General features: G+C 35.6%; 1 long non-coding RNA gene across 1 annotated transcript in view; it reads right to left on the bottom strand.

The window, feature by feature from the left end:
- The window catches only part of LOC136833403 (uncharacterized), a 241961-nt gene that overhangs the window by 54397 nt on the left and 176894 nt on the right, over positions 1–10670 (bottom strand). The window contains exon 3 of the long non-coding RNA XR_010851459.1: positions 5026–5145. This is a non-coding gene — a long non-coding RNA (uncharacterized lncRNA). The remainder of the gene's footprint in view (positions 1–5025; positions 5146–10670) is intronic.

Raw genomic sequence — 10670 nt, 5'->3', positions numbered from 1 at the left:
TGATGCTTCTTGTAATAATATTTAGCTGCTCACATCATTTACTGTCTCTAAATATTTCGACAGCAACCCATCCATCGCTCTCTTTCTCTCTCTCTTCCTCTCTCCCGTACGCATCAGCATCACAAAGGGAAGGATGAAAATAGGTCATCCTGGTAGGTATCTGTCGCCAGTTCAGTTCGTGATGTTTCTCAGTATTGTACGCGAAGCATAACCTCCGGTGTTCTATTTATAAATACCCTTCGCGATGCTCAGTTCAGGTTTACCAGTGTTTGTTTCGGTTTTGACTGTGAGAGACGTATTTGAGTTTCGCAGCGCGCGTGCGCACGTCACACACAAACACACACACATTAGATATGAATATATACATTTATATATATAAATATAAATATATAAATTTATATATATATACATATAATGTATATATACATATATAATTATATATATATTGTTATATTCTGAGGCCAGCTGGAAGAATGAAAATGGATTTTTTATTTAACCGCCTTAAGGCCCAACACACAGGGCTCAGAATATAAGCGATAAATGTAATGGATAAGCTGACTTACCTTGATATCACATCTAGGTAAACAGAGAGTGGAAGTCGCATTGGTAAATTATAACCAGTAAATGCTTTAAGCTGAATTTATTTACAAATGGAGCTGTCAGGAAATTAATATGAAAGGGCTGACTGAGCAGCAAGCAAGAACATACAATGTGCAATAAAACCTGGACCATGAGTAGCAAATTGCTGAATCGGAAAGGGCTATAGCCCTGAAATAGTTCGACACTCTAATAACTTTACTGTGGACTGGTTAAACGATTTTTGGTGGTTAACACATCTGGACTGAACGGAGGGAACTGTGTCTAGTGCCCTGGACTATTTAATCAGAAGACTCTTGCGCATGGCAGGATGGCAGTTAAAGTCTAAGGCTATTTTGGTTCACAAGGCAGGGGCAGAACGCTCGAAGAGCCAGATAACAGAATTCTGGAAGAGAATTCCAGGTTAGCATTCAATTCAAATGATTTTCCCTCATATGAAATTACTTATGCACGATGGGGGAATTGATCACTTAGATTTGATTAGCACATGGCAACACTATGGTGGGAATGCTTTAATTATTATCACTGAACTAATTTAATTTGAGCTTGGGACGAGTCATGAGGGCCAAACGTGTTTGCTACGCTGATTGAGCAAAGGGGCTTTATTTAGGAAAATGAAAAGTTGGAAATACTAAAAATGGAGAGAAATTCACGAGAACAGAAAAAGAACTGGCAGTAGATTGCAACTTCAAGACGTACCTTATTTCATCTGTGCATGGAACTCGCTTGCAAAAGACAAATTTCGGCCGCAGGAGTCTCGAGATCTTTGTCAGAGCGAAGAGAAAGAGAGACCACACCGACTTGGTGCGTTTGTGTTCTGTGACAGAATGCATGTGAGTGGCGAGGTAGCGATTTCCTCTCATTCGATTTTTAGGGTTGGACACAGGACATCAACAGCCAGCAAACAGTTTGGAAGGTATAGGCCTTATATCTAAGTCTCTTAAAGGTCAGCATAGCAGCCCACTTACGGCCCTGACTGGTCTTTTTGTCCCTAACGGCTTTCTACACCCGCCCCCCAACATCCAACGATGCTGGGGCTATGTGGTTGGTATGGTTTCCCCCAAATCAGGTGATGTGGGGGTAGGCCTACATAAGTTCACCCCCCTTAGTGGCGTCTCCTTCAGCTGCCATTAAATTTGATTTCCTAGCTAACGGACTGAAGGGACGAATTTAATAAATACGTGAGAATATATATATATATATATATATATATATATATATATATATATATATATATATATATTATATGTATATTATATGTATATATATACATATTTACAAAAGTGACTTTCACTTCTCTTCTCTTCCAGACCTTTTGCAGTGATTCATGTCTCCTATCATTCTTCCAGCATCTCTTATATTAATTTTTACTCTCGATTAGCTCCACTCTTTCAACAAATATATTAGCATTCACCGCTTCGTCTTCATGGGTACCTGAAAATATCACAGCCTTACCCTTCTTAACATCTGTTTTCAAGTCTCTCTTACTGACTCTTTCACCAGCATCTGATGCTTCTCTTCGGTATCACCAATTAAGAGCGGATCATCAGCAAACAACCTTTCTACGATCTATCTGTTATCTGCTGCCTTATCTCACAATCTTGCAACTGTATCTGCTGGTCTTTCAGTTACTTATTTTAAAAACACCTTGATTTTTTACTATTATACACTGAATAAGTTGCTGCATGATTGTAAAATGTGCTACATTTTATATGATAAAATTTACCCAGAATCAAATCTAAAAAAAAAACTTTATATTTAATTATCTTAGGCTGATTAATTTACTGCAAAACTATAAAAAGTGACGATGTTCCTATGGTATATTTTACCTGGAATGAGGTCTTCAAAAAAGCAACTGGGTCATTGCAGTGACCGAAATTGCGGTATTTTGCTTGAGACGTAATAAAACTGTACAAACAAGGGATATGTGTTTATCCAAAATCCTCCCACGAGTAAAAATATTCATGACAAACAGAAATAATAATAACAATCTCTTATTTGCTGTTACTGCTATTATTACCATCATTACAGGAGATTACAGTGTCTTCTGTGTCGCTTTTCATCATTTATAATTCTCTTTCTCTTCGTTTAACATCACAGCGTGGTCACCCTCCATGTAAACAATGACGTCACTTCCTTAACGAGGGTCTCCTTGTGTGTGTGTGTGTGTGTGTGTTTACCCCTGACCTTAATGGCTCATTTCCTTCATTTCTCTCATCTCGATCTTCATCAACATCCATAAGCGGAGGGAGATTTCCCTCTCATTTCCCTTGACCAAAAAAAGTATATAAAAAAGTTATTATAAAAAATTAACTGGGACGCTATTTCTAGGGATGAGTCAGAATTACTATTTAAGGGGAACCTTGATTTTTTTTTGGTGGACGTTAACATAATCGACTCAAAGGACTGTAATCTAGGAAATTATACTTGATATCTACTGGGCCAGTGAGAGAGAGAGAGAGAGAGAGAGAGAGAGAGAGAGAGAGAGAGAGAGAGAGAGAGAGAGAGTTTTAAGCAACATGGCCTCTGAGGAAAGCGAGAAGAATGATAAAGTATAAAAAAATATTTCATAAGAATTATAACGCTGAAAACAAACTGACTTACTTCAACCAAGAAACTGTAAAATCAGACGTACTAAAGGGCAGAGCAATTAAGAATCACATAAACAATTACATAATTAATTAATTACGCGCCGATATCGAGCAGAAACAATGAATAACAAGTAAACACGACCACTCCAGCACAGATATCCAATCACAAATGTAAAGTGAATTACGCACCCCAGATTAACAGCAGACTCCCCCCCTCCCCCCCCCCGAAAAGGAAAGATAAATCATGACCTCCATCCTGTCTGATTCGATAATTCGAGTTAACAAGCGTTACGTTACCTATAAGGATTTTAGCTAAGTGTGTCACACGCCGTTACACACTTTAATTCGGGGGGTGGGGGGTAGGTCCTGCTGGGGATTTAGTGAGGAGGAGGAGGAGGAGGAGGAGGAGGAGGAGGAGGAGGAACGAGAGATGACCAGCTCTGCTGTGTTTGTTTGGAGACGGCTAATGGAAAATGTCTTTAAATGATTCATTATTTTGCTTTCAAATACAGATTTTTAAGCATTTTTATTTAATTCTCAAGCGAGAGATGCGTTAGCTATCATACAATACATATTAAGAAACATGAATATTAAAAAGATTTGATAAAATATCGTACAAAGAGGAGCGCAGTATCTTATCAAAAATTATTAAAGATGTGATAACCATCTGGGGTCCAACATAAATCTTGAGGAAAAATTAGTATTTCTTTGCTTCTGACAAGCACAGGCGATGAATTAGTGAAAACATCTTTGGATGATTTATCAGTTAAATTTTTCAAAACAAATTCTATTGAAATACAAAATATAAAAAAAAATACTTCGGTTATAAAAATGTTCGCCCAACTTTTGATAAAAACGCTTTCCTCTTCTTTCAGTCATGTCAGTTGGAAGCGAAAGATTATGTTTCTATTAATAATTCAGATGGCAATATTTAAGATTCTGTATTTTTTTTCCGTATTATACATTTTAAATATCTGATGACCCGAATGTTTACAAAGTGTTTTGAATAAAAAATATATAATGAGCGTAACGAAATTATTATTATTATTATTATTATTATTATTATTATTATTATTCAGAAGATGAACCCTATTCAAATTGAAGAAGCCCACCAAAGGGGCCACTGACTTGAAATTCAAGTTTCCAAAGAATATTATGGTGTTCATTAGAATGAATTTTAACAGAAGGTAATAGAAAATACAGAAAGAAGAGGCCAGTTATTAGAAAAGAAAAACGAATAAATGGATACAGCTCAATAAAAGTACCACTACGAAATGCAAATGAAAAACTGAAAAATAATGAAATAGTGAATAATATTAAGAGTGTGATAAATGCAAGTTAAAGACTGAAAAATAATCGAAAACTGAATAATAATTCTTAGAGTGTAATAAATGCAAGTTAAAAACGGAAAAATATTCGAAAACTGAATAATTCTTGGAGTAATAAATGAAAGTCAAAAACCGAAAAATAATCGAAAACTGAATAATAATTTTTAATGTGTCATAATTTTAAGTTAAAAACTGAAAAATAATCGAAAACTGAATAATAATTCTTAGACTGTAATAAATGCAAGCTAAAAACTAAAAAATAATCGAAAACTGAATAATAATTCTTAGACTGTAATAAATGCAAGTTAAAAACTGAAAAGTAATCGAAAACTGAGTAATTATTTTTGAGTGGCCCCTACACCATTCACCTTTAACAAGCTCGCTTCACACAAGGCAATCGGGAAAAGGCGAACTCGTGCAATCATTTTGCCGTAAAAGATTATCCCATCTTAAAAAAAAAAAAAAAAAAAAAATTCGTTTTTCTGCAAAGATTAGCTGAAGTCACTTACCTTTTCCAGAAATGTTTTTCTCCATCCAAATTTGGCAGCTGATTATTTGCCTCCTAGATCATGCCTTCAAATGGGATGGTCCACTTAGCCATTTTTCCTTATTAGTCGCGATTTTGAAATCTGTTGTAGGAAAAAAAGCCTATAAATTGAGGGAATAAAATCGAGATTTTGAAGATTTAAGGAGATTCCTCATCCCTTATTATCGGTTTGAAGGCTAAAAAAATAACTTTCCAAGTTAATTATCAGGCAGGATGTGCAATGCCTTACCATAAAATCAGTAAGACTAACAATCTCTGAAATTAATTATAGCGAACGTACTCAAAATCTTTTTCGATTTTAGATTACAATCGAAAATGATTTGGGATTATGTTCTCTATAATTAATTTCAGAGATTGTGCGTCTTAATAATATTATGCTATGGCGTTGCAAGTCCATATTAAAACAATTTTTTTTAATATATGTGTTCCTGATTCAGTATCATATTTTACTGTATTTATACAATGATTATTTAATTATTATTACATTGAGTTTTTCACCTCCACGTCCTGCTTGCTCTTTAGACATAAACCTTCCACCAGTTTTAAATTCTTTACTTTTAATGAAAATAATATAGTAGCTTAGCACGCATTCACTTACACTTTCACAAATACACAAGCGCATGCACAAACACAGAGGTATGGAAAGGAGAGATTTCTTTGTCTTAATTTATTTTTTTTTTTTTTTTTACTTCCTGGGCTCAAGTTGATGCTGTATTATTTGTCAGACTATCGAAAACTTTTTTCATTAATCTCTGGGAACAAAGTACACGAGAGATTTTTGTCAACATTTGCTATCCCAATAGAATTTCGTCAGGAACACTGGAACTCACTATATAACACTATATAAAAAATAGTAACACAATTCTTTGTTGTATTACTGACGTACTATGACAATCTTATTATCAAAGCATGCTCTCTCTCTCTCTCTCTCTCTCTCTCTCTCTCTCTCTCTCTCTCTCTCTCTCTCTCTCTCTCATTATAAAACACTATATATTATAATAGTGTCACATTTCTTTGTTGTATTAGTGGGCGTACTATTACACACTAACAATCATTTTATCAAAGATCACTCTCTCTCTCTCTCTCTCTCTCTCTCTCTCTCTGTCTCTCTCTGTCTCTGTTACTACCATTCACTACTACGCCTAATTCTCCTATAAAAACAAGAGTATCAAAAGATTATCTCTTTTTCACAATATACAAGCCTCCTCAACACCAAAATCAGAGAGTATCTAAATTTTTCTTATGCATTTCCAAATAATACATATTTGCTGTGATCCGATGGTTATATTTCATCAATGTTCATTTCTCCATATAAAGAATTGTCATGGCTTAAAAAAAATGAAAAAATACACCGCAAACTTTAAATTAATTAAATGAAATATTATATAAAATTATTATTTTTTTATCTGTAATTTCCGTCTAAAATTGATTTTAGTCCTTCCAAAGACAGAAAATAAGTAATTCACATTCAAGAGTTTATTCATATATATACAATTAGCAACCACATACGAAAATGTAAATATAAAAACTAGTTGTATTCATATGAGTACATCTAGCAAACACATAAGAAAAATATAAATATAAGGATTGATGCAATTATTAATGATTTCCTTTGTAACACTCCATTCCTTTTCATAAAATATAAATCAGTCAATAATTATCCATAATGGATTGAGTGTCTTTAACCTCTCCGGACTGCAGAAATATGAAAAAAAAAATAATGAATTATAAACACTTTTTAAGTTGAAGGACCCCCACTCAAATTACGCGAGATTCTCTCTCTCTCTCTCTCTCTCTCTCTCTCTCTCTCTCTCAATTCAAGACAAGCAACCAACCAGGCAATCAACGCCAGTAACTCGCTATAGCTCCCGAGATGCATTGCTTGCAATCTCTCGCTATAGCTCCCAGTCGCAGAGATGCACTGTTTGCGTAAATTCTTTATAATGAGGCGATTCCTGTAATCTGAGTTGATAAACTTCCCGGAAAGAGAAACATTAGCAGGAGCGAAATATTACTGGAACTCGTGAAAATTTCATGAGGTTTTGTGAAAATGTCAGGTGTTTTCCTTCAAGCAGAGTAGCTTCGATTTGACGATGGCAAAATTGCGTTCCCCAGGATTGCAAAAGGGGTAAATTCTTCAAGCGCTTGCACCTTAGTCTCCATTAACCGTTGTCATTCAACCAGTCGATTTATTCAGTTCTCTCTCTTTCTTTATTGGGTTGTTTATCCTCTCCAAGAGGTTGACTTCAGAAGCGGTAAAACTTCCCTTTGTTGCCACACACAAATATATATGTATATTTGTATGTATGCATGCACACACACACATATATATAGATGTGTGTGTAATATATATGTATATGTATGCATATACATACACATATGCAACACAAGCTCTCACACGCCTTTGCACACACACATCAAACACTACCAATTAACTGTGGATAATGAAACACGCAAGCAAGCACATTAGGCCTCTCTGAACAGTCGCCCCTAAATGATGTCTAATTATCATCAACGTCACGGATGAAACCGTGACTAATCACTGTATCATTCTCAGTTTCTCTTCTGTCATTACGTCGAGGGCTGATTTGCTGAATATCAGATGAGAAGCATTTAGAGTCGAACTTGTGGTATCAAGATACAGAGGTTTGATGATGGAAGGATCCAGTTGCAATGCAAGAGAGAGAGAGAGAGAGAGAGAGAGAGTAGAGAGAGACAGAGAGCAGAGAGAGAGAGATCACTGCATTTCAAGAGAGAGAGAGAGAGAGGAAAGTGCAACATTAAAATTCTAAGACCAACGAGAGGGAAGGTAGGATCAATTTTGTTTAAGATTTAATTTCAAGATGTGCAACATTGAGAGGAAAAGAAATTTGTAATTTCAAGATGTAATTTGTAAGTGTGTGTGGAGTTACAAGAATTTAAGGGATTAGGGATGTCTCAAGGACTTATTAATCCATCCGACGAGACATCATGTGCTCCTTATTTCTAGGAGCAGGTTTGCTGTTCATTCACAGTGTTCTAATGATTTTGTCTAGCTTTCTTTTAAGCTCTTCCACACTGCTCCTATTTACAACTTCCGGTGGCAGTTTATTCCATGTGTCACATATCTTGTATGTGGAAAATTTACAATGAGATGGTTTATCTCTTTGAGTTCTAGTTCCATCTATTGTGCCATAGTTTGTTACATATGAAGAAGTTACTGTCTACTTTTGTGTACCTTTGATGTGTAGACATTTCTATTAGTTTATCCCCTCGCAATCTGTCGTGTTTCGGCCATCTAGTTCAAGAATCTCTAGTCGTCTTTGGTAACCCTATTTGCCTGATGGAGTGGGATTAACTGTGTAGCTCTTACTTGTATCCCTTCTAGTCTGTTATGCTCCTCTCTTGGTGTTGGTGACCAAAACTGTACTGTATATTCAGATAAATTTAACTATTGATGCGGCAGAAAGCTGCAGCACCGTTGCTTTGTTTCTGTATTTGAACTGCCTCTTTATGTATCCCACTAGTTTCTGTGTCTTCTTTTCAGCTTTTATGCACCGTTTTGTGGATTTTAAGTCCTTGGCAACAATGACTCCAAAGTCCTCTTCTTATTCTACACTATTTATGTCATTCCCAAGCAGCATGTAGCTGGCATGAGGGTTGTTTGTTCCTATTTGTAACACTTTACACTTATCCAAGTTAAAAGGCATTTGGCAACTTTCTGACCACTCTCCTATTTTCCTTAAATCATTTCTTAAACCTTCCACTGTAACTGGGTCTGCTGCATTTACACCTTATTTGGTGTCATCCGCAAATTTGGCCATCTTGCTAGTTAAGCCTACATCAGTCATGAATGTTGATGGAACGATGTCGAGTATGTTGTTTCCGCTAGTAGGTCTGTCAACTCACTGGTGGAGAAATTCATTTTTGACAAATTCTAAAAGTCTCTGTCCTTCTAAGCTTGATGTGAAGGTCACAGTGTCCCAGTGTACTGCAGCACTGAAATCTCCTATTATTATGCAGAGTTTGTTGTTTATTTCTTGTCCTAGTAATGCATACAGCTCCTCGTCGGCCATTTGTGGTTGGTGGGGAGGTCTGTCCACTAGTATTAGAGTTAGTTTCTTCCCCAAACTGCTTATATTGATGCCAATTACTTCTTGAGTGGTTGTAATTTTACACTCTGTTGGATTGAGCTGGTCTATCTTTTTTGAACAATTTATATCTTCTATTTGGTACTCTCCTACAAAGTCTCTTGTTGCCTCTTGTATCTATGTTTCTGCGATACCTATTAGAGAGAGAGAGAGAGAGAGAGAGAGAGAGAGAGAGAGAGAGAGAGAGAGAGAGAGAGAGAGAGAGAGCATTAAGTTGAACTTTGTGATACCGAATGCGGAGGGAGGAAGAGTGCGATCAGTTGCGTTTCAAGATGATATAATGAATGAGAGAGAGAGAGAGAGAGAGAGAGAGAGAGAGAGAGAGAGAGAGAGAGAGAGAGAGAGAGAGAGCATTAAGTTGAAATTCATGATAACGAAGGCTGAGAGAGAAAGATTTGGATCAGTTGCATTTGAAGATAGAGAGAGAGAGAGAGAGAGAGAGAGAGAGAGAGAGAGAGAGAGAGAGAGAGAGAGAGAGAGAGAACAAATTTCAGTAAAAATGTGACTTAAAATCATTGTTTCCTCTGCAATAACTGTCCCTTAATGAGTTGCACTTGAGATATGCTTATTATTCAATCAGCACAGTCTCAGATATCATAAGCTTGAAGCTTAGACAGCTGGATAAAAGCTTCGAGTTGAAAAGGCTTGATAACTGTGGATTTTATAAAATAATTACGAAACTTATTCCCTAATGAAGCTTAATAAGAGCCACGCTTCTAATGCTACCAAAGGAATTTCCTAACAAGTCTTAATAACTTTCATTACCATGATATTACTGAGATCGTGCTCTGCAATTAGATCGCGTTTCCCAGAAGACATCTTGAAGCTGAGTTCTCTTTCGGGATTACGTGTGGGTATAATTTCATATATATATATATATATATATATATATATATATATATATATATATATATATATATATATATATATATATATATGTGTGTGTGTGTGTATATATATAAGTATATATACATTTATATATATAAAAATATATATACTGTATATATATTTGTATGTATATACATTTATATATATAAAAATATATACTGTTGAATATATGTATATATATATATATGTATATATATATATATATATATATATATATATATATATGTGTGTGTGTGTGTGTGTGTGTGGCTGTAGCGTGTGTGCGCATGCGCATGAGCATGCAGGTCTGAATAATAATGAAGACTTTTGTCAAGGTAAGTGAGGTAATGATCACCTGAAGAGGTCCTGAACCTATAATAGTACACCTGACAGAAAATCCCACAGAAAGTCAACAGATATAAGTGAGTTTTTCCTATAATTTAACCCTTTTGGTGCTGTTATTAGTAGTCTATAAAAGAAAACTACTGAGATGGCGATTTGTCTGTCCGTCTGCACTTTTTCTGTCCGCTTTCAGATATTAAAAGCTACTGAGGCTGGAGGGCTGCAAATTCGTAAGCTGATCATCCACCCTCCAATCATTAAACATACC

The sequence above is a fragment of the Macrobrachium rosenbergii genome, chromosome 51 (genome assembly GCF_040412425.1).
Source record: "Macrobrachium rosenbergii isolate ZJJX-2024 chromosome 51, ASM4041242v1, whole genome shotgun sequence".
Classification (NCBI taxonomy): domain Eukaryota; kingdom Metazoa; phylum Arthropoda; class Malacostraca; order Decapoda; family Palaemonidae; genus Macrobrachium; species Macrobrachium rosenbergii.
The sequence above is the reverse complement of the archived record's forward strand: the minus strand, read 5'-3'. Positions and strand labels throughout refer to the sequence as shown.